Source organism: Mustelus asterias, chromosome 2 (genome assembly GCF_964213995.1).
Source record: "Mustelus asterias chromosome 2, sMusAst1.hap1.1, whole genome shotgun sequence".
NCBI lineage: Eukaryota > Metazoa > Chordata > Chondrichthyes > Carcharhiniformes > Triakidae > Mustelus > Mustelus asterias.
In genome coordinates, this window is record NC_135802.1 from 725,471 (window position 1) to 750,774 (window position 25,304).

The following is a 25,304-nucleotide window of genomic DNA, read 5'->3' on the forward strand; positions in this document are numbered from 1 at the left end:
TGACAGGGTATTCAGGACTCTTAGGGGGGAGGGAGATAAACCACAAGTTATTGTACATGTGGGGACACACGACATAGGGAGGATAGGGGAAGGGGATATTAGGCAGGGATTTATGGAGTTGGGGTGGAAACTAAAGGCCAAGACTGACAGAGTGGTTATCTCTGGACTCTTGCCTGTACCACGGGATAGTTTAGAGAGGAATAGGGAGAGGGAGGGTTTGAATTCATGGCTGAGGGGATGGTGCAGGAGGGAGGGGTTCAGGTACTTAAGCAATTGGGGCTCGTACTGGGGAAGGTGTGACCTCTATGAGAAGGATGGTCTACACCTTAATCAGAAGGGGACCAATATCCTGGGGGGTAAATTTGCTAAGGCCATGCAGGGAGGTTTAAACTGATTCGGGGGGGGGGAGGGATCCTGAGTAGTGGGGCTGAAAGTGAGGGATGCATGGATGGGGACTGCAATGCACGGCATTGCAGAGGTGGGGTGGAGCAGGGTTTGAAATGTGTATACTTCAATGCCAGGAGTATTCGCAATAAAGTGGGTGAACTTGCAGCGTGGATCAGTACCTGGGACTTCGATGTTGTGGCTATTTCAGAGACATGGATAGAGCAGGGGCAGGAATGGATGCTGCAGGTCCCGGGGTTCAAATGTTTTAGTCGAAGTAGGGAAGGAGGTAGAAGAGGGGGAGGGGTAGCATTATTGGTCAGAGATTGTATCACAGTGTCAGAGAGGAGGTTTGATGAGGACTTATCTGTTGAGGTAGTATGGGCGGAGATTAGAAATAGGAGAGGAGAGGTCACCCTGTTGGGAGTCTTTTATAGACCTCCTAAAAGTTCTAGAGAGGTTGAGGAAAGGATTGCGGAGTCAATCCTGCTTAGGAGTGAAAGTAATAGGGCAATTGTTATGGGGGATTTTAACTTGACTAATATTGACTGGAATTGTTATAGCTCTAGCTCGTTAGAGGGGTCAGTTTTTGTTCAAAGCGTGCAGGAAGGTTTTTTGACTCAGTATGTAGACAGGCCAACTAGAGGTGAGGCTATATTGGATCTGGTGCTGGGAAATGAGCCAGACCAGGTGCTAGACTTGGAAGTTGGTGTGCATTTTGGTGATAGTGACCACAATTCGGTTACGTTCACCTTAGTGATGGAAAGGGATAGGCATGAACCTCGGGCCAGTGGTTTTAGCTGGGGGAAGGGTAATTATGAGGCTATTAGGAGAGAATTAGGAAACATAGGTTGGACTAGGAGATTACAGGGACTGGGAACGTCCGACATGTGGAGTTTTTTCAAGGAGCAGCTACTGCGAGTCTGTGATAGGTATGTCCCTGTCAGGCAAGGAGGAATTGGTAGGGCTAGGGAACCGTGGTGCACCAAAAAAGTTTCTTTGTTGGTTAAAAAGAAAATGGAGGCTTATGTTCGGATGAGACGTGAGCACTCGGGTAGTGCACTAGAAAGCTTTAGATTGGCTAAGAGGGAGTTGAAGAGCGAGCTTAGAAGGGCTAAAAGGGGACATGAGAAGACTTTGGCGGATAGGGTTAAAGAGAATCCTAAGGCGTTCTATAGGTATGTCAAGAACAGAAGGTTGGTTAGGGCAAGTTTAGGGCCAGTTATAGATGGCAGAGGGAAGTTATGTGTGGAACCGGAGGAGATTGGTGAAGCATTGAACCAATATTTCTCTTCGGTGTTCACGCAAGGGGACATGAATATAGCTGAGGAGGACACTGGGTTGCAGGGGAGTAGAATAGACAGTATTACAGTTGATAAGGAGGATGTGCAGGATATTCTGGAGGGTCTGAAAATAGATAAATCCCCTGGTCCGGATGGGATTTATCCAAGGATTCTCTGGGAGGCAAGAGAAGTGATTGCAGAGCCTCTGGCTCTGATCTTCAGGTCGTCGTTGGCCTCTGGTATAGTACCAGAAGATTGGAGGTTAGCGAATGTTGTCCCATTGTTTAAGAAGGGGAACAGAGACTTCCCCGGGAATTATAGACCGGTGAGTCTCACTTCTGTTGTCGGCAAGATGTTGGAAAAAATTATAAGGGATAGGATTTATAGTTATTTGGAGAGTAATGAATTGATAGGTGATAGTCAGCATGGTTTTGTGGCAGGTAGGTCGTGCCTTACTAACCTTATTGAGTTTTTTGAGAAAGTGACCAAGGAGGTGGATGGGGGCAAGGCAGTGGACGTGGTATATATGGATTTTAGTAAGGCGTTTGATAAGGTTCACCATGGTAGGCTTCTGCAGAAAATGCAGATGTATGGGATTGGGGGTGATCTAGGAAATTGGATCAGGAATTGGCTAGCGGATAGGAAACAGAGGGTGGTGGTTGATAGTAAATATTCATCATGGAGTGCGGTTACAAGTGGTGTACCTCAGGGATCTGTTTTGGGGCCACTGCTGTTTGTAATATTTATTAATGATCTGGATGAGGGTATAGTTGGGTGGATTAGCAAATTTGCTGATGACACCAAAGTCGGTGGTGTGGTAGACAGTGAGGAAGGGTGTCGTAGTTTGCAGGAAGACTTAGACAGGTTGCAAAGTTGGGCCGAGAGGTGGCGGATGGAGTTTAATGCGGAGAAGTGTGAGGTAATTCACTTTGGTAGGAATAGCAGATGTGTTGAGTATAGGGCTAACGGGAGGACTTTGAATAGTGTGGAGGAGCAGAGGGATCTAGGTGTATGTGTGCATAGATCCCTGAAAGTTGGGAATCAAGTAGATAAGGTTGTTAAGAAGGCATATGGTGTCTTGGCGTTTATTGGTAGGGGGATTGAATTTAGGAGTCGTAGCGTTATGTTGCAACTGTACACAACTCTGGTGCGGCCGCACTTGGAGTACTGTGTGCAGTTCTGGTCCCCACATTACAGGAAGGATGTGGAGGCTTTGGAGAGGGTGCAGAGGAGGTTTACCAGGATGTTGCCTGGTATGGAGGGGAGATCCTATGAGGAGAGGCTGAGGGATTTGGGATTGTTTTCGCTGGAAAGGCGGCGGCTAAGAGGGGATCTTATTGAAACATATAAGATGATTAGAGGTTTAGATAGGGTGGATAGTGATAGCCTTTTTCCTCTGATGGAGAAATCCAGCACGAGGGGGCATGGCTTTAAATTGAGGGGGGGTAGTTATAGAACCGATGTCAGGGGTAGGTTCTTTACCCAGAGGGTGGTGAGGGATTGGAATGCCCTGCCAGCATCAGTAGTAAATGCGCCTAGTTTGGGGGCGTTTAAGAGATCCGTAGATAGGTTCATGGACGAAAAGAAATTGGTTTAGGTTGGAGGGTCACAGTTTTTTTTTTAACTGGTCGGTGCAACATCGTGGGCCGAAGGGCCTGTTCTGCGCTGTAATGTTCTATGTTCTATGTTCTATTAACACCATCCGAGGAAAAAGGCTCTCACTATCCACCCTATCTAATCCTCTGATCATCTTGTATGCCTCTATTAAGTCACCTCTTAACCTTCTTCTCTCTAACGAAAACAACCTCAAGTCTCTCAGCCTTTCCTCATACGATTTTCCCACCATACCAGGCAACATCCTGGTAAATCTCCTCTGCACCCTTTCCAACACTTCCACATCTTTCCTATAATACGGCGACCAGAACTGTACGCAATACTCCAAATGCGGCCGCACCAGAGTTTTGTACAGTTGCAGCATGACCTCCTGGCTCCGAAACTCAATCCCTCTACCAATAAAAGCTCACACACCGTACGCCTCCTTAACAACCCTATCAACCTGGGTGCCAACTTTCAGGGATCTCTGCACATGGACACCCAGATCCCTCTGTTCATCCACACTACCAAGTATCTTACCATTAGCCCAGTACTCTGTATTCCTGTAACTCCTTCCAAAGTGAATCCCCTCATGTGATGGTGTAGAACTTCAAGGGACTGCCAGGCAGATTAAATTTAATACAGAGAGAAATGCTAATGCCAAAAGAGAAAGCGCTGGAAAATCTCAGCAGGTCTGGCAGCATCTGTAAGGAGAGAAAAGAGCTGACGTTTCGAGTCCGGATGATCCTTTGTCAAAGCTGAGATTTTCCAGCATCTTCTCCTTTGGTTTCAGATTCCAGCTTCCGCAGTAATTTGCTTTTATAGAAATGTTAATGATTCATTTTGGTAAAAAGAACAATGAGAGGTGCAGAATCCAGGGTGCAGTTGTAAATGTTGCCCCTTTTGTTCAGTGGGCTGTAGGTTTGGTGGAGTGTGTGGGATGGGGATCAGGTGCTGCCTATACTCAGTACCTGCAGTAGATTACAATGTGGTGGCGGTAGATCCAACACCGGCTCCGGCCCGGACACTGAGGGATTGGAGCTGCAGCCTGTGGATTGTGGCCATGGATTAGTGACAGAGGAGGCCCAGTTGTTGCTGTTGTTGTTGTCCTCGCCACAAAATGGCGATGGGGGCGGGGCTCCGTCCCACGTGACCGAGCGGCGGGAGGATCTCCACATCATGCCCATCAAACACTCCCAGGACAGGTACAACACGGGGTTAGATACAGAGTAAAGCTCCCTCTACACTGTCCCCATCAAACACTTCCAGGACAGGCACAGCACGGGGTTAGATACAGAGTAAAGCTCCCTCTACACTGTCCCCATCAAACACTCCCAGGACAGGTACAGCACAGGGTTAGATACAGAGTAAAGCTCCCTCGACACTGTCCCCCATCAAACACTCCCAGGACAGGTACAGCACGGGGTTAGATACAGAGTAAAGCTCCCTCGACACTGTCCCCCATCAAACACTCCCAGGACAGGTACAGCACGGGGTTAGATACAGAGTAAAGCTCCCTCTACACTGTCCCCCCATCAAACACTCCCAGGACAGGTACAGCACGGGGTTAGATACAGAGTAAAGCTCCCTCTACACTGTCCCCATCAAACACTCCCAGGACAGGTACAGCACGGGGTTAGATACAGAGTAAAGCTCCCTCTACACTGTCCCCCATCAAACACTCCCAGGACAGGTACAGCACGGGGTTAGATACAGAGTAAAGCTCCCTCTACACTGTCCCCATCAAACACTCCCAGGACAGGTACAGCACAGGGTTAGATACAGAGTAAAGCTCCCTCGACACTGTCCCCCATCAAACACTCCCAGGACAGGTACAGCACGGGGTTAGATACAGAGTAAAGCTCCCTCGACACTGTCCCCCATCAAACACTCCCAGGACAGGTACAGCACGGGGTTAGATACAGAGTAAAGCTCCCTCTACACTGTCCCCCCATCAAACACTCCCAGGACAGGTACAGCACGGGGTTAGATACAGAGTAAAGCTCCCTCTACACTGTCCCCATCAAACACTCCCAGGACAGGTACAGCACGGGGTGAGATACAGAGTAAAGCTCCCTCTACACTGTCCCCATCAAACACTCCCAGGACAGGTACAGCACGCGGTTAGATACAGAGTAAAGCTCCCACACTGACACTTACCCAGACTGTGTGTGTATTTGTGTTCCCGCTGCTCTCTCTCTCTCATTCCCACTCCTGGATGATGCTTCAATGATTTACAAAATACAAACAATGGACATCATCCCACACCCTGACAAAACCCATTCCAAAGCCTCGGAGCGAGGGACTGGCAGCAGAAGCTCTGCCACCTGGGTTCACCTCATCCTCCCTGACCCTGACCCTGACCCTGTCCCTGACCCTGTCCCTGTCCCTGTCCCTGTTCCTGTCCCTGACCCTGTCCCTGACCCTGTCCCTATCCCTGTCCCTGACCCTGACCCTGTCCCTGACCCTGTCCCTGTCCCTGTCCCTGTTCCTGTCCCTGACCCTGTCCCTGACCCTGTCCCTGTCCCTGTCCCTATCCCTGTCCCTATCCCTGTCCCTGACCCTGTCCCTGACCCTGACCCTGTCCCTGACCCTGACCCTGTCCCTGTCCCTGTCCCTGTCCCTGTCCCTGACCCTGTCCCTGTCCCTGACCCTGTCCCTGTCCCTGACCCTGTCCCTGACCCTGTCCCTGACCCTGTCCCTGTCCCTGACCCTGTCCCTGACCCTGTCCCTGACCCTGTCCCTGTCCCAGTCCCTGTCCCTGACCCTGACCCTGTCCCTGACCCTGACCCTGACCCTGTCCCTGACCCTGTCCCTGTCCCTGACCCTGTCCCTGACCCTGTCCCTGACCCTGTCCCTGTCCCTGTCCCTGTCCCTGTCCCTGACCCTGTCCCTGACCCTGTCCCTGTCCCTGTCCCTGTTCCTGTCCCTGACCCTGTCCCTGACCCTGTCCCTGTCCCTGTCCCTATCCCTGTCCCTATCCCTGTCCCTGACCCTGTCCCTGACCCTGACCCTGTCCCTGACCCTGACCCTGTCCCTGTCCCTGTCCCTGTCCCTGACCCTGTCCCTGTCCCTGACCCTGTCCCTGTCCCTGACCCTGTCCCTGACCCTGTCCCTGACCCTGTCCCTGTCCCTGACCCTGTCCCTGACCCTGTCCCTGACCCTGTCCCTGTCCCAGTCCCTGTCCCTGACCCTGACCCTGACCCTGTCCCTGTCCCTGTCCCTGTCCCTGTCCCTGACCCTGACCCTGACCCTGTCCCTGTCCCTGGCCCTGGCCCTGACCCTGACCCTGTCCCTGACCCTGTCCCTGACCCTGACCCTGACCCTGTCCCTGTCCCAGTCCCTGTCCCTGACCCTGACCCTGACCCTGTCCCTGTCCCTGACCCTGTCCCTGTCCCTGTCCCAGTCCCTGTCCCTGACCCTGACCCTGACCCTGACCCTGACCCTGTCCCTGTCCCTGTCCCTGTCCCTGTCCCTGTCCCAGTCCCTGTCCCTGACCCTGACCCTGACCCTGACCCTGTCCCTGTCCCTGTCCCTGACCCTGTCCCAGTCCCTGACCCTGACCCTGACCCTGACCCTGTCCCTGTCCCTGACCCTGTCCCAGTCCCTGACCCTGACCCTGACCCTGACCCTGTCCCTGACCCTGTCCCTGTCCCTGTCCCTGACCCTGTCCCTGACCCTGTCCCTGTCCCTGTCCCTGTCCCTGTCCCTGTCCCTGACCCTGTCCCAGTCCCCGTCCCTGTCCCCGACCCTGTCCCTGACCCTGTCCCTGACCCTGTCCCTGTCCCAGTCCCCGTCCCCGACCCTGTCCCTGACCCTGTCCCTGACCCTGTCCCTGTCCCTGACCCTGACCCTGTCCCTGTCCCTGTCCCTGACCCTGTCCCTGACCCTGTCCCTGACCCTGACCCTGTCCCTGACCCTGTCCCTGACCCTGTCCCTGACCCTGACCCTGACCCTGACCCTGACCCTGTCCCTGACCCTGTCCCTGTCCCTGTCCCTGACCCTGTCCCTGACCCTGTCCCTGTCCCTGACCCTGTCCCTGACCCTGTCCCTGTACCTGACCCTGTCCCTGTCCCTGTCCCTGACCCTGACCCTGAGCTTGTCCCTGACCCTGACCCCGACCCTGTTCCTGTCCCTGACCCTGTCCCTGGCCCCAACCCTGTTCCTGTTCCTGTACCTGATCCTGACCCTGTCCCTGTCCCTGACCCTGTCCCTGTCCCTGATCCTGTCCCTGACCCTGTCCCTGACCCTGACCCTGACCCTGTCCCTGACCCTGTCCCTGTCCCTGACCCTGTCCCTGACCCTGTCCCTGACCCTGTCCCTGTCCCTGTCCCTGTCCCTGTCCCTGACCCTGTCCCTGACCCTGTCCCTGTCCCTGTCCCTGTCCCCGTCCCTGTCCCTGTCCCTGTCCCTGCCCCTGACCCTGCCCCTGCCCCTGCCCCTGCCCCTGTCCCTGTCCCTGTCCCTGTCCCTGTCCCTGTCCCTGTCCCTGTCCCTGACCCTGACCCTGACCCTGACCCTGTATGCGCATTTAGAAAGGAATAAACTCATTAACGATAGTCAGCATGGTTTTGTGAGAGGGAGGTCATGCCTCACTAACCTGGTGGAGTTTTTTGAAGAAGTGACTAGAATGGTTGACGAGGGAAGAGCCGTGGATGTCGTCTATATGGACTTTAGTAAAGCGTTTGACAAAGTCCCTCATGGTAGGCTGGTGAAAAAGGTTGGATCTCATGGGATTTAGGGGGAGGTGGCTAGACGGGTGGAGAACTGGCTTGGTCACAGAAGACAGAGGGTGGTAGTGGAAGGGTCTTTTTCCGGCTGGAGGCTGTGACTAGTGGTGTTCTGCAGGGCTCTGTATTGGGACCTCTGCTGTTTGTGATTTATATAAACGATCTGGAAGAAGGTGTAACTGGGGTGATCAGCAAGGTTGCGGATGACACAAAAATGGCTGGACTTGCAGATAGTGAGGAACATTGTCAGAAGCTACAGAAGGATATAGATAGGCTGGAAATTTGGGCAAAGAAATGGCAGATGGAGTTCAATCCAGATAAATGCAAAGTGATGCATTTTGGTAGAACTAACGTAGGGGGGAGCTATACGATAAATGGCAGAACCATAAAGGGTGTAGATACGCAGAGGGACCTGGATGTGCAAGTCCACAGATCCTTGAAGGTGACGTCACAGGTGGAGAAGGTAGTGAAGAAGGCATATGGCATGCTTGCCTTTATAGGATGGGGCATAGAGTATAAAAGTTGGGGTCTGATGTCGTGGTTGTATAGAACATTGATTCGGCCGCATTTGGAATACTGCGCCCAGTTCTGGTCGCCACACTACCAGAAGGACGTGGAGGCTTTAGAGAGAGTGCAGAGGAGGTTTACCAGGATGTTGCCTGGTATGGAAGGGATTAGTTATGAGGAGAGATTGAGTAAGCTGAGATTGTTCTCACTGGAAAGACGGAGGATGAGGGTTGACCTAATAGAGGTGTATAAAATTCTGAAAGGCATAGATAGGGTGAACGGTGGGAAGCTTTTTCCCAGGTCGGTGGTGACGTTCACGAGGGGTCATAGGTTCAAGGTGAAGGGGGGGAGGTTTAACACGGATATCAGAAGGACGTATTTGACCTGGAATGCGCTGCCGGGCAAGGTGGTGGAGGCGGACACACTGGAAACGTTTAAGACTTATCGAGATAGCCATATGAACGGAGTGGGAATGGAGGGATACAAAAGAATGGTCTAGTTTGGACCAGGGAGCGACGCGGGCTTGGAGGGCCGAAGGGCCTGTTCCTGTGCTGTATTGTTCTTTGTTCTTTGTTTCCATTGTAAGTGGAAATAATCTCGCTGCTTCTACCCTGTCTAGCCCCTTCATTATCTTATATGTCTCTATAAGATCTCCCCTCAACCTTCTAAACTCCAATGAGTACAGGCCCAGTCTACTCAATCTCTCCTCATAAGCTAACCCCCTCATCTCCGGAATCAACCCGGTGAACCTTCTCTGTACCCCCTCCAAAGCTAATATATCCTTTCTTAAATAAGGGGACCAAAATTGTACACAGTACTCTAGGTGCGGCCTCACCAGTACCCTGTACAGTTGCAGCATGACCTCCTGCTTTTATACTCCATCCCTCTCGCAATAAAGGCCAACATTTCATTTGCCTTCTTGATCACCTGCTGCACCTGCAAACTGAGTTTTTGTGATTCATGCACAAGGACCCCCAGGTCCCTCTGCACAGTAGCATGTTGTAATTTTTCACCATTTAAATAAAAGTCCATTTTCCTATTATTCCTTCCAAAGTGGATAACCTCACACTTACCAACGTTATACTCCATCTGCCAGATCCTTGCCCACTCACTTAGCCTATCCAAATCTCTCTGCAGACTCTCTGTGCCCTCCACGCAATTTGCTTTCCCACTCATCTTTGTGTCATCCACAAACTTTGTTCCCTACACTCAGTCCCCTCCTCCAGATCGTCTATGTATATGGTAAATAGTTGAGGCCCCAGCACCGATCCCTGCGGCACGCCACTAGTCACTGATTGCCAAACGGAAAAGCACCCATTTATTTCGACTCTCTGCTTTCTGTTAGATAGCCAATCCTCAATCCACGCTAACACTTTACCCCCAACTCCGTGTACCTTTATCTTATCTAAGAGAGGAACCAGGAGGGCAAAAAGGGGACATGAGATTGTTTTGGCAGATAAGGCAAAGGAGAATCCAAAGAGCTTCTACAAATACATAAAGGGCAAAAGAGTAACAAGGGAGAGAGTAGGGTTTCTTAAGGATCAACAAGGTCATCTATGTGCGGATCCACAAGAGATGGGTGAGATTCTAAATGAATATTTCTCATGAGTATTTACTATTGAGAAAAGCATGGAAGTTCGGGAACTTGGGGAAATAAATAGCGATGTCTTGAGGAGTGTACATATTACAGAGAAGGAGGTGCTGGAAGTCTTAAAGCGCATCAAGGTAGATAAATCCCCGGGACCTGATGAAGTGTATCCCACGACATTGTGGGAGGCTAGGGAGGAAATTGCGGGTCCCCGTGAAGAGATATTTGAATCATCGATAGTCACGGGTGAGAGCCTGAAGATTGGAGAGTGGCAAATGTTGTGCCTTTGTTTAAAAAGGGCTGCAGGGAAAAGCCTGGGAACTACAAGGCATTTGACAAGTTACCGTATGGTAGGTTGTTGCATAGGGTTAAATCTCACGGGATCCAGGGTGAGGTATCTAAATGGACACAAAATTGGCTTCTTGACAGAAGCCAGAGGGTGTTTGTAGAGGATTGTTTTTCAAACTGGAGGCCTGTGACCAGCGGTGTGCCTCAGGGATCAGTGCTGGGTCCACTGTTATTTGTCATTTATATTAATGATTTGGATAAGAATGTAGGAGGCATAGTTCGTAAGTTTGCAGATGACACCAAGGTGACATAGTGGACAGTGAAGAAAATTATCTCCGATTGCAACGGGATCTTGATCAATTGGGCCAGTGGGCTGACGAACGGCAGATGGAGTTTAATTTAGACAAATGCGAGGTGATGCATTTTGGTAGATTGAACCAGGGCAGGACTTACTCAGTTAATGGTAGGGCATTGGGGAGAGTTACAGAACAAATAGATCTAGGGGTACATGTTCATAGCTCCTTGAAAGTGGAGTCACAGGTGGACAGAGTGGTGAAGAAGACATTCAGCATGCTTGGTTTCATCGGTCAGAACATTGAATATAGGAGTTGGGACGTCTTGTTGAAGTTGTACAAGACATTGGTAAGGCCACACTTGGAATACTGTGTGCAATTCTGGTCACCCTTTTACAGAAAGGATATTATTAAACTAGAAAGAGTGCAGAAAAGATTTACTAGGATGCTACCAGGACTTGATGGATTGAGTTATAAGGAGAGGCTTGATAGACTGGGAATTTTTTCTCTGGAGCGTAGGAGGCTGAGGGGTGATCTTATAGAGGTCTATAAAATAATGAGGGGCACAGATCAGCTAGATAGTCAATATCTTTTCCCAAAGGTAGGGAAGTCTAAAACTAGAGGGCATAGGTTTAAGGTGAGAGGGGAGAGATACAAAAGGGTCCAGAGGGGCAATTGTTTCACACAGAGGGTGGTGAGTGTCTGGAACAAGCTGCCAGAGGTAGTAGTAGAGGCGGGTACAATTTTGTCTTTTAAAAAGCATTTAGACAGTTACATGGGTACGATGGGTATAGAGGGATATGGGCCAAATCCGGGCAATTGGGATTAGCTTAGGGGTTTAAAAAAAAAGGGCGGCATGGACAAGTTGGGCCGAAGGGCCTGTTTCCATGCGGTAAATCTATATGACTCTATGACCAATGTCTTGTACAACTTCAGTAAACCGTCCCAACTCCTGTATTCAATGTTCTGACCAATCAAACCAAGCATGCCAGATGCCTTCTTCACCACTCTGTCCATCTATGTCTCCGCTTTCAAGGAGCTATGAACCTGTACCCCTAGATCTCTTGTTCTGTACTCTCCCCAATGCCCTATCATTAAGTTTTAAAGTTTATCCTTTCGTGTCACAAGTAGGCTTACATTAACACTGCAATGAAGTTACTGTGAAAATCACCTCGTTGCTACACTCAGGCGCCTGTTCGGGTACACTGAGGGAAAATTTAACATGCACATAGCCAGCATTTATTTCCGATTGTGAGAGGAAACCGGAGCAACCGGAGGAAACCCACGCAGACACTGGGAGAACATGCAGACTCTGCGCAGACAGTTACCCAAGCCGGGAATTGTAACCGGGTCCCTGGCGCTGTGAGGCAGTAGTGCTAACTACTGTGCCACTGTGCCACCCTGAGTAATTCCTGCTCCGATTCAATCTACCAAAATGAATCACCTCACAGTTATCTAAATTAAACTCTATCTGCCATTCGTCAGCCCCCTGGCCCAATTGATCAAGATCCCATTGCAATCGGAGATAACTTTCTTCACTGTCCACTCTGCCACCAATCTTGGTGTCATCTGCAACTTACTAACCATGCCTCCTATATTCTCATCCAAATCATTAATATAAATGACAAATAGTAGTGGACCCAGCACTGATCCCTGAGGCACACCCGCTGGTCACAGTTTGACAAACAACCCTCTCCAACCACCCTCTGTTTTCTGTCATCAAGTTGTGGAGATGCCGGCGTTGGACTGGGGTAAACACAGGAAGAAGTCTCACAACACCAGGTTAAAGTCCAACAGGTTTATTTGGTAACACAAGCCACAAGCTTTCGGAGCGCTGCTCCTTCGTCAGGTGAGTGGGAGTTCTGTTCACAAACAGGGCATATAAAGACACAAACTCAATTTACAAAATAATGGTTGGAATGCGAGTCTTTACAGGTGATCAAGTCTTAAAGATACAGACAATGTGAGTGGAGAGAGCGTTAAGCACAGGTTAAAGAGATGTGTATTGTCTCCAGACAGGACAGTTAGTGAGATTTTGTAAGCCCAGGCAAGTCGTGGGGGTTACAGATAGTGTGACATGAACCCAAGATCCCGGTTGAGGCTGTCCTCGTGTGTGCGGAACTTGGCTATCAGTCTCTGCTCAGCGACTCTGCGTTGTCATGTGTCGTGAAGGCCGCCTTGGAGAACACTTACCCGAAGATCAGAGGCCGAATGCCCATCTTTCACAACAGACACCTCCAGACGCTGAAAGGTGCCCTCATAAGAACAGGATATGGCGCTCGACTCATTGATCAACAGTTCCGACACGCCACAGCGAAAAACCGCACCGACCTCCTCAGAAGACAAACACGGGACACAGTGGACAGAGTACCCTTCGTTGTCCAGTACTTCCCCGGAGCGGAGAAGCTACGGCATCTTCTCCGGAGCCTTCAACATGTCATCGATGAAGACGAACATCTCGCCAAGGCCATCCCCACACCCCCACTTCTTGCCTTCAAACAACCGCACAACCTCAAACAGACCATTGTCCGCAGCAAACTACCCAGCCTTCAGGAGAACAGTGACCACGACACCACACAACCCTGCCACAGCAACCTCTGCAAGGCGTGCCGGATCATCGACACAGATGCCATCATCTCACGTGAGAACACCATCCACCAGGTACACGGTACATACTCTTGCGACTCAGTCAACATTGTCTACCTGATACGCTGCAGGAAAGGATGCCCCGAGGCATGGTACATTGGGGAAACCATGCAGACGCTACGACAACGGATGAATGAACACCGCTCGACAATCAACAGGCAAGACTGTTCTCTTCCTGTTGGGGAACACTTCAGCAGTCACGGGTATTCAGCCTCTGATCTTCGGGTAAGCGTTCCCCAAGGCGACCATCGCGACACACGACAGCGCAGAGTCGCTGAGCAGAGACTGATAGCCAAGTTCCGCACACACGAGGACGGCCTCAACTGGGATCTTGGGTTCATGTCACACTATCTGTAACCCCCACGACTTGCCTGGACTTACAAAATCTCACTAACTGTCCTGTCTGGAGACAATACACATCTCTTTAACCTGTGCTTAACCCTCTCTCCACCCACATTGTCTGTACCTTTAAGACTTGATTACCTGTAAAGACTCGCATTCCAACTATTATTTTATAAATTGAGTTTGTGTCTTTATATGCCCTGTTTGTGAACAGAACTCCACTTACCTGACGAAGAAGCAGCGCTCTGAAAGCTAGTGGCTTTTGCTACCAAATAAACCTGTTGGACTTTAACCTGGTGTTGTGAGACTTCTTATTCTGTCAGGAAGGCAATTTTGTATCCATTTAGATACCTCACCCTGGATCCCGTGAGATTTAACCTTATGCAACAACCTACCATGCGGTACCTTGTCAAAGGCCTTGCCAAAGTCCATGCAGGCAACATCAGCTGCACTGCCCTCATCTACCTTCTTGGTTACCACTTCAAAAAACTCAATCAAATTTGTGAGACATGATTTTCCACTCACAAAGCCATGCTGGCTGTCCCTAATCAGTCCTTGCATCTCTAAATGCCTGTAGATCCTGTCTCTCAAAATATCTTCTAACAATTTACCCACTACAGATGTGAGGCTCACTGGCCTGTAGTTCCCAGGCTTTTCCCTGCAGCCCTTTTTAAACAAAGGCACAACATTTGCTACCCTCCAATCTTCAGGCACCTCTCACGTGACTATCGATGATTCAAGTATCTCTGCGAGAGGACCCGCAATTTCCTCTCTAGCCTCCCACAATGTCGTGGGATACACTTCATCAGGTCCCAGAATCACAGAAACACAGAATCCTACAGTGCCAAAGAAGCCCCTCGGCCCATCGACTCTGCACCGACGCATGAAATACCCTGACCTGCCCACCTAATCCCATTTGCCAGCACTTGGTCCATAGCCTTGAATGTTGTGATGTGCCAAGTACTCATCCAGGTACGTTTTAAAGGATGTGAGGCATCCCACCTCCACCACCCTCCCAGGCAGCGCATTCCAGACCATCACCACCCTCTGGGTAAAAAGGTTTTTCTTAAATCCCCCCAAACCTCCCACCTCTCACTTTTGTCCTTTATTGCTGGAGGGATGGAGTTTAAAAACAGTGAGGTTATGTTGCAGCTGTATAAGGTGCTGGTGAGGCCACACCTGGAGTACTGTGTACAGTTTTGGTCTCCTTACTTGAGAAAGGATATACTGGCACTGGAGAGGGTGCAGAGGAGATTCACGAGATTGATTCCGGAGTTGAGAGGGTTGGTTTATAGAACAAAGAACAAAGAACAATACAGCACAGGAACAGGCCCTTCGGCCCTCTAAGCCTGCGCCACTCATGTGCCCACTAGACCATTCGTTTGTATCCCTCTATTCCCAGTCTGTTCATGTGGCTATCTAGATAAGTCTTAAACGATCCCAGCGTGTCCGCCTCAATCACCTTGCTTGGCAGTGCATTCCAGGCCCCCACCACCCTCTGTGTAAAATACGTCCCCCTGACATCTGTGTTGAACCTTGCCCCCCTCACCTTGAACCCGTGACCCCTTGTGTTCGTCACCTCCGACCTGGGAAAAAGCTTCCCACTGTTCACCCTATCTATGCCCTTCATAATTTTATACACCTCTATTAGGTCACCCCTCATTCTCCGTCTTTCTATGGAGAACAATCCCAGTTTGCCCAATCTCTTCTCATAGCTAAGACCCTCCATACCAGGCAACATCCTGGTAAACCTTCTCTGTACTGTCTCCAAAGCCTCCACATCCTTCTGGTAGTGTGGTGACCAGAACTGGACGCAGCATTCCAAATGCGGCCTCACCAACGTTCTATACAGCCACAACATCATATGCCAACTTTTATATTCTATCACCCGTCCAATAAAGGCAAGCATGCCATATGCCTTCTTCACCACCCTCTCCACCTGTGCTGCCACCTTTAAGGACCTGTGGACTTGTACACCCAGGTCCCTCTGTGTGTCTATACTCCTGATGGTTCTGCCATTTATTGTAAAGCTCCCCCTTACATTAGATCTACCGAAATGCATCACTTCGCATTTATCTGGATTAAATTCCATCTGCCATTTCTCCGCCCAATGTTCCAGCCTATCTATATCCTGCTGTATTCTCTGACAATGTTCATCACTATCCGCAACTCCAGCAATCTTCGTGTCGTCCGCAAACTTACTGATCACACCAGTTACATCTTCCTCCAAATCATTTATATATATCACAAACAGCAGAGGTCCCAGTACAGAGCCCTGTGGAACACCACTAGTCACAGACCTCCAACCGGAAAAAGGCCCCTCCACTGCTACCCTCTGTCTTCGATGGCTAAACCAGTTCTCCACCCATCTAGATAGCTCACCTTTTATCCCGTGAGACTCAACCTTTTGCACCAGCCTGCCATGAGGGACCTTGTCAAACGCTTTACTAAAATCCATATAGACGACATCCACGGCCCTTCCCTCATCAATCGTTTTTGTCACCTCCTCAAAAAACTCAACCAAATTTGTGAGGCATGACCTCCCTCGTACAAAACCATACTGTCTATCGCTAATGAGATTATTCAGTTCTGAATGCGCATATATCCTATCTCTAAGAATCTTCTCCAACAACTTCCCTACCACGGACGTCAAGCTCACCGGCCTATAATTACCAGGGTTATCCTTGCTACCCTTCTTAAATAACGGGACCACATTTGCTACCCTCCAATCCTCTGGGACCTCACCTGTGTCCAGTGAAGAGACAAAGATTTCTGTTAGAGGCCCAGCAATTGCATCTCTCGCCTCCCTGAGGAGTCTAGCCTCTGGCCCTGGGGATTTGTCTGTCTTAATGTTTCCTAAAAAACCTAACACTTCCTCCCTTGTAATTGAGATTTTTTCTACCGGGTCAACACATCTCTCTGAGACAATACCAGTCAACATGTCCCTCTCCTTTGAGAATACTGATGCAAAGTATTCATTTAGGATCTCTCCTACTTCCTTTGGTTCTCAGCATAATTCCCCTCCTTTGTCCCTGAGAGGTCCGATTCTTTCCCTAACAACCCTCTTGTTCCTAACGTATGTAAAAAATGCCTTAGGATTCTCCTTAATCCTGCCTGCCAAGGACATTTCGTGACCCTTTTTGCCCTTCTCAGTCCCTGTTTGAGTTCTTTCTCTGTATTCCTCCAGTGCTCCATCTGTTTTTAGCTGCCTGGACCTCATGTATGCCTCTTTTTTCTTTTTGATTAGACCCACAATTTCACTGGTTATCCACGGCTCTCGAATCCTACCTTTCCTATCCTTCCTCTTTACAGGTACATGCCTGTCCTACAGTCCTATCAACTGCTCCTTAAAAGACTCCCACATGCCAGATGTGGATTTACCCTCGAACAGCCTCTCCCAATCAACAGCCACCAAATCCTGCCTAATCCGGCTGTAGTTAGCCTTCCCCCAATTCAGTACCTTACCCATAGGACAACACTCATCTTTTTCCATTACTATCCTAAAGTTTACAGAATTGTGGTCACTATTTGCCACATGCTCCCCTACTGCAACTTTGATGACCTGACCGGGCTCATTCCCCAGTACTAGGTCCAGTATAGCCCTCTCTCTAGTTGGACTGTCAACATATTGTTCCAAAGAACCTTCCTGTGCGCATTTTATAAATTCGTCCCAGTCCAGGCCCCCAGCCCTAAGCGATTTCCAGTCTATGTGAGGGAAATTAAAGTCTCCCACTACAACAACCCTATTTTTTCTTCACCTGTCCAGAATCTCCTTACATATCCATTCCTCAACATCCCGTGGGCTGTTGGGAGGCCTGTAGTATACCCCCAGCATAGTGACTGCACCCTTCCTGTTTCTGAGCTCCACCCACAGTGACTCGTTACTTGACAGAGGGTGGTAGTGGAAGGGTCTTTATCCGGCTGGAGGCCTGTGACGAGTGGTGTTCCGCAGGGCTCTGTATTGGGACCTCTGCTGTTTGTGATTTATATAAATGATCAGGAAGAAGGTGTAACTGGGGTGATCAGTAAGTTTGCGGACGACACAAAATTGGCAGGACTTGCAGATAGTGAGGAGCATTGTCAGAAGCTACAGAAGGATATAGATAGGCTGGAAATTTGGGCAAACAAATGGCAGATGGAGTTCAATCCTAATGAATGCGAAGTGATGCATTTTGGTAGAAATAATGTAGGGAGGAGCTATATGATAAATGGCAGAACCATAAAGGGTGTAGATACGCAGAGGGACCTGGGTGTGCAAGTCCACAGATCCTTGAAAGTGACGTCACAGGTGGAGAAGGTGGTGAAGAAGGCATATGGCATGCTTGCGTTTATAGGACGGGGCATAGAGTATAAAAGTTGGGGTCTGATGTTGCAGATGTATAGAATGTTGGTTCGGCCGCATCTGGAATACTGCGTCCAGTTCTGGTCGCCGCACTACCAGAAGGACGTGGAGGCTTTGGAGAGAGTACAGAGGAGGTTTACCAGGATGTTGCCTGGTATGGAGGGGCTTAGTTATGAGGAGAGATTGGGTAAACTGGGGTTGTTCTCCCTGGAAAGACGGAGGAGGAGGGGAGACTTAATAGAGGTGTATAAAATTATGAAAGGCATAGATAGGGTGAACGGTGGGAAGCTTTTCCCCAGGTCGGTGGTGACGTTCACGAGGGGTCATAGGTTCAAGGTGAAGGGGGGGAGGTTTAACACGGATATCAGACGGACATATTTTACACAGAGGGTGGTGGGGGCCTGGAATGCGCTGCCAGGCAAGGTGGTGGAGGTGGACACACTGGGAACGTTTAAGACTTATCTAGACAGCCATATGAATGCAGTGGGAATGGAGGGATACAAAAGAATGGTCTAGTTTGGACCAGGGAGCGGCGCGGGCTTGGAGGGCCGAAGGGCCTGTTCCTGTGCTGTATTGTTCTTTGTTCTTTGACCCTTCCATATTGTCCACCCTCTGTGCTGCTGTAATATGCTCCCTCACCATCATTGCTATTCACCCGCCTCTCATTGCCCCTCCTCTGTCTCGCCTAAAACACTTATACACTTATGTGGAGAGACTGGGGCTATACTCATTGGAATTCAGAAGAATGAGGGGAGATCTTATAGAAACATATAAGATTATGAGGGGAATAGATAAGATAGAAGCAGGGCAGTTGTTTCCACTGGCGGGTGAAACTAGGGGGCATCGCCTCAAAATAAGGGGGAGCAGATTTAGGACTGAGTTGAGGAACTTCTTCACACAAAGGGTTGTGAATCTGTGGAATTCCCTGCCCAGTGAAGCAGTTGAGGCTCCCTCATTGAATGTTTTTAAGGCAAGGAGAGATAAATTTTTGAACAGTAAAGGAATTAAGGGTTATGGTGAGCGGGCGGGTAAGTGGAGCTGAGTTCAGGAAAAGATCAGCCATGACCTTATTGAATGGCGGAGCAGGCTCGAGGGGCCAGATGGCCCACTCCTGCTCCTAGTTCTTATGTTCTTATGTTATGTTCTTAACTTGTGTCCCCTCATAACTGATGCTTTTTATTTTATTTATTATTGGCTCATGTATTATCACACAGTGAAAAGTATTATTTCTTGCACGCTATACAGACAAAACATACTGTTCATAGAGAAGGAAAGGAGAGAGTGCAGAATGTAGTGTTACAGTCATAGCTAGGGTGTAGAGAAAGATCAACTTAATGCAAGGCAAGTCCATTCCAAAGTCTGACAGCAGCAGGGAAGAAGCTGTTCTTGAATCGGTTGGTACGTGACCTCAGATTTTTGTATCTTTTTCCCGAAGGAAGAAGTTGGAAGAGAGAATGTCCGGGGTGCGTGGGGTCCTTAATTATGCTGGCTGCTTTGCCGAGGCAGCGGGAAGTGTAGGCAGAGTCAATGGATGGGAGGCTGGTTTGTGTGATGGATTGGGCTACATTCACGACACTTCATCTAAGGGAACAGCTGCTCCCTATCCACCCTGTCCATGCCCCTCATAATCTTGAACACAAAGAACAAAGAACAATACAGCACAGGAACAGGCCCTTCGGCCCTCCAACCCCCCTCCGCTCCCTGGTCCAAACTAGACCATTCTTTTGTATCCCTCCATTCCCACTCCGTTCATATGGCTGTCTAGATAAGTCTTAAACGTTCCCAGTGTGTCCGCCTCCACCACCTTGCCTGGCAGCGCATTCCAGGCCCCCACCACCCTCTGTGTAAAATATGTCCTTCTGATATCTGTGTTAAACCTCCCCCCCTTCACCTTGAACCTATGACCCCTCGTGAACGTCACCACCGACCTGGGGAAAAGCTTCCCACCGTTCACCCTATCTATGCCTTTCATAATTTTATACACCTCTATTAGGTCACCCCTCAACCTCCGTCTTTCCAGGGAGAACAACCCCAGTTTACCCAATCTCTCCTCATAACTAAGACCCTCCATACCAGGCAACATCCTGGTAAACCTTCTCTGCACTCTCTCTAAAGCCTGCACGTCCTTCTGGTAGTGTGGCGACCAGAACTGGGCGCAGTATTCCAAATGCAGTGTGGGCAGCACGGTGTCACAGTGTGGGCACAGTGTCACAGTGTGGGCACGGTGTCACTGTGGGCAGCACGGTGTCACAGTGTGGGCACAGTGTCACAGTGTGGGCACGGTGTCACTGTGGGCAGCACGGTGTCACAGTGTGGGCAGCACAGTGTCACAGTGTGGGCAGCACGGTGTCACAGTGTGGGCACAGTGTCACAGTGTGGGCACGGTGTCACAGTGTGGGCAGCACGGTGTCACAGTGTGGGCAGCACGGTGTCACAGTGTGGGCAGCACGGTGTCACAGTGTGGGCAGCACGGTGTCACAGTGTGGGCAGCACGGTGTCACAGTGTGGGCAGCACGGTGTCACTGTGGGCAGCACGGTGTCACAGTGTGGGCAGCACGGTGTCACAGTGTGGGCACAGTGTCACAGTGTGGGCACGGTGTCACAGTGTGGGCAGCACGGTGTCACAGTGTGGGCAGCACAGTGTCACAGTGTGGGCAGCACGGTGTCACAGTGTGGGCACAGTGTCACAGTGTGGGCACGGTGTCACAGTGTGGGCACGGTGTCACAGTGTGGGCACAGTGTCACAGTGTGGGCAGCACGGTGTCACAGTGTGGGCAGCACGGTGTCACAGTGTGGGCAGCACGGTGTCACAGTGTGGGCACAGTGTCACAGTGTGGGCAGCACGGTGTCACAGTGTGGGCACGGTGTCACTGTGGGCAGCACGGTGTCACAGTGTGGGCAGCACAGTGTCACAGTGTGGGCAGCACGGTGTCACAGTGTGGGCACAGTGTCACAGTGTGGGCACGGTGTCACAGTGTGGGCAGCACGGTGTCACAGTGTGGGCAGCACGGTGTCACAGTGTGGGCAGCACGGTGTCACAGTGTGGGCAGCACGGTGTCACAGTGTGGGCAGCACGGTGTCACAGTGTGGGCAGCACGGTGTCACTGTGGGCAGCACGGTGTCACAGTGTGGGCAGCACGGTGTCACAGTGTGGGCAGCACGGTGTCACAGTGTGGGCACAGTGTCACAGTGTGGGCACGGTGTCACAGTGTGGGCAGCACGGTGTCACAGTGTGGGCACAGTGTCACAGTGTGGGCAGCACGGTGTCACAGTGTGGGCAGCACGGTGTCACAGTGTGGGCAGCACGGTGTCACAGTGTGGGCAGCACGGTGTCACAGTGAGGGCCGCACGGTGTCACAGTGTGGGCACGGTGTCACAGTGTGGGCAGCACGGTGTCACAGTGTGGGCACAGTGTCACAGTGTGGGCAGCACGGTGTCACAGTGTGGGCAGCACGGTGTCACAGTGTGGGCAGCACGGTGTCACAGTGTGGGCAGCACGGTGTCACAGTGTGGGCAGCACGGTGTCACAGTGTGGGCAGCACGGTGTCACAGTGTGGGCAGCACGGTGTCACAGTGTGGGCAGCACGGTGTCACAGTGTGGGCAGCACGGTGTCACAGTGTGGGCAGCACGGTGTCACAGTGTGGACAGCACGGTGTCACAGTGTGGGCACGGTGTCACAGTGTGGGCCGCACGGTGTCACAGTGTGGGCAGCACGGTGTCACAGTGTGGGCAGCACGGTGTCACAGTGTGGGCAGCACGATGTCACAGTGTGGGCACGGTGTCACAGTGTGGGCACAGTGTCACAGTGTGGGCACAGTGTCACAGTGTGGGCAGCACGGTGTCACAGTGTGGACAGCACAGTGTCACAGTGTGGGCAGCACAGTGTCACAGTGTGGGCACGGTGTCACAGTGTGGGCACAGTGTCACAGTGTGGGCAGCACAGTGTCACAGTGTGGGCACGGTGTCACAGTGTGGGCACAGTGTCACAGTGTGGGCAGCACGGTGTCACAGTGTGGGCAGCACGGTGTCACAGTGTGGGCACGGTGTCACAGTGTGGGCACGGTGTCACAGTGTGGGCACGGTGTCACAGTGTGGGCACAGTGTCACAGTGTGGGCCGCACGGTGTCACAGTGTGGGCACGGTGTCACAGTGTGGGCAGCACGGTGTCACAGTGTGGGCACGGTGTCACAGTGTGGGCACAGTGTCACAGTGTGGGCACAGTGTCACAGTGTGGGCCGCACGGTGTCACAGTGTGGGCACGGTGTCACAGTGTGGGCCGCACGGTGTCACAGTGTGGGCCGCACGGTGTCACAGTGTGGGCAGCACGGTGTCACAGTGTGAGCCGCACGGTGTCACAGTGTGGGCCGCACAGTGTCACAGTGTGGGCACAGTGTCACAGTGTGGGCAGCACGGTGTCACAGTGTGGGCAGCACGGTGTCACAGTGTGGGCAGCACGGTGTCACAGTGTGGGCAGCACGGTGTCACAGTGTGGGCAGCACGGTGTCACAGTGTGGGTCGCACGGTGTCACAGTGTGGGCAGCACGATGTCACAGTGTGGGCAGCACAGTGTCACAGTGTGGGCAGCACAGTGTCACAGTGTGGGCAGCACGGTGTCACAGTGTGGGCAGCACGGTGTCACAGTGTGGGCAGCACAGTGTCACAGTGTGGGCAGCACAGTGTCACAGTGTGGGCAGCACGGTGTCACAGTATGGGCAGCACGGTGTCACAGTGTGGGCACGGTGTCACAGTGTAGGCAGCACCGTGTCACAGTGTGGGCACGGTGTCACAGTGTGGGCACAGTGTCACAGTGTGGGCAGCACGGTGTCACAGTGTGGGCACACTGTCACAGTGTGGGCAGCACAGTGTCACAGTGTGGGCAGCACGGTGTCACAGTGTGGGCACAGTGTCACAGTGTGGGCAGCACAGTGTCACAGTGTGGGCTGCACGGTGTCACAGTGTGGGCACGGTGTCACAGTGTGGGCAGCACGGTGTCACAGTGTGGGCAGCACGGTGTCACAGTGTGGGCACGGTGTCACAGTGTGGGCACAGTGTCACAGTGTGGGCAGCACGGTGTCACAGTGTGGGCAGCACGGTGTCACAGTGTGGGCAGCACGGTGTCACAGTGTGGGCACGGTGTCACAGTGTGAGCACAGTGTCACAGTGTGGGCAGCACGGTGTCACACTGTGGGCAGCACGGTGTCACAGTGTGGGCAGCACGGTGTCACAGTGTGGGCAGCACGGTGTCACAGTGTGGGCACAGTGTCACAGTGTGGGCAGCACGGTGTCACAGTATGGGCAGCACGGTGTCACAGTGTGGGCAGCACGGTGTCACAGTGTGGGCCGCACGGTGTCACAGTGTGGGCAGCACGGTGGCACAGTGTGGGCAGCACAGTGTCACAGTGTGGGCAGCACAGTGTCACAGTGTGGGCAGCACGGTGTCACAGTGTGGGCAGCACGGTGTCACAGTGTGGGCAGCACGGTGTCACAGTGTGGGCAGCACGGTGTCACAGTGTGGGCAGCACAGTGTCACAGTGTGGGCAGCACGATGTCACAGTGTGGGCAGCACGATGTCACAGTGTGGGCAGCACGGTGTCACAGTGTGGGCAGCACGATGTCACAGTGTGGGCAGCACAGTGTCACAGTGTGGGCAGCACGATGTCACAGTGTGGGCAGCACGGTGTCACAGTGTGGGCCGCACGGTGTCACAGTGTGGGCCGCACAGTGTCACAGTGTGGGCCGCACGGTGTCACAGTGTGGGCAGCACGGTGTCACAGTGTGGGCAGCACGGTGTCACAGTGTGGGCAGCACGATGTCACAGTGTGGGCAGCACAGTGTCACAGTGTGGGCAGCACGATGTCACAGTGTGGGCAGCACGGTGTCACAGTGTGGGCCGCACGGTGTCACAGTGTGGGCCGCACAGTGTCACAGTGTGGGCCGCACGGTGTCACAGTGTGGGCAGCACGGTGTCACAGTGTGGGCACAGTGTCACAGTGTGGGCAGCACGGTGTCACAGTGAGGGCAGCACGGTGTCACAGTGTGGGCACGGTGTCACAGTGTGGGCACAGTGTCACAGTGTGGGCAGCACAGTGTCACAGTGTGGGCAGCACGGTGTCACAGTGTGGGCAGCACGGTGTCACAGTGTGGGCAGCACGGTGTCACAGTGTGGGCAGCACGGTGTCACAGTGTGGGCAGCACGGTGTCACAGTGTGGGCAGCACGGTGTCACAGTGTGGGCAGCACTTTGTCACAGTGTGGGCACAGTGTCACAGTGTGGGCCGCACGATGTCACAGTGTGGACACAGTGTCACAGTGTGGGCAGCACGGTGTCACAGTGTGGGCAGCACGGTGTCACAGTGTGGGCACAGTGTCACAGTGTGGGCAGCACGGTGTCACAGTGTGGGCAGCACGCTGTCACAGTGTGGGCAGCACGGTGTCACAGTGTGGGCAGCACGGTGTCACAGTGTGGGCAGCACTTTGTCACAGTGTGGGCACAGTGTCACAGTGTGGGCCGCACGATGTCACAGTGTGGACACAGTGTCACAGTGTGGGCACAGTGTCACAGTGTGGGCAGCACGATGTCACAGTGTGGGCACAGTGTCACAGTGTGGGCACAGTGTCACAGTGTGGGCAGCACGGTGTCACAGTGTGGGCACAGTGTCACAGTGTGGGCAGCACGGTGTCACAGTGTGGGCAGCACGCTGTCACAGTGTGGGCAGCACGGTGTCACAGTGTGGGCAGCACGGTGTCACAGTGTGGGCAGCACTTTGTCACAGTGTGGGCAGCACGGTGTCACAGTGTGGGCAGCACGGTGTCACAGTGTGGACACAGTGTCACAGTGTGGGCAGCACGGTGTCACAGTGAGGGCCGCACGGTGTCACAGTGTGGGCACGGTGTCACAGTGTGGGCAGCACGGTGTCACAGTGTGGGCAGCACGGTGTCACAGTGTGGGCAGCACGGTGTCACAGTGTGGGCAGCACGGTGTCACAGTGTGGGCAGCACGGTGTCACAGTGTGGGCAGCACGGTGTCACAGTGTGGGCAGCACGGTGTCACAGTGTGGGCAGCACGGTGTCACAGTGTGGGCAGCACGGCGTCACAGTGTGGGCAGCACGATGTCACAGTGTGGGCAGCACGGTGTCACAGTGTGGGCAGCACGGTGTCACAGTGTGGGCAGCACGGTGTCACAGTGTGGGCAGCACGGTGTCACAGTGTGGGCAGCACGGTGTCACAGTGTGGGCAGCACGGTGTCACAGTGTGGGCAGCACGGTGTCACAGTGTGGGCAGCACGGTGTCACAGTGTGGACACAGTG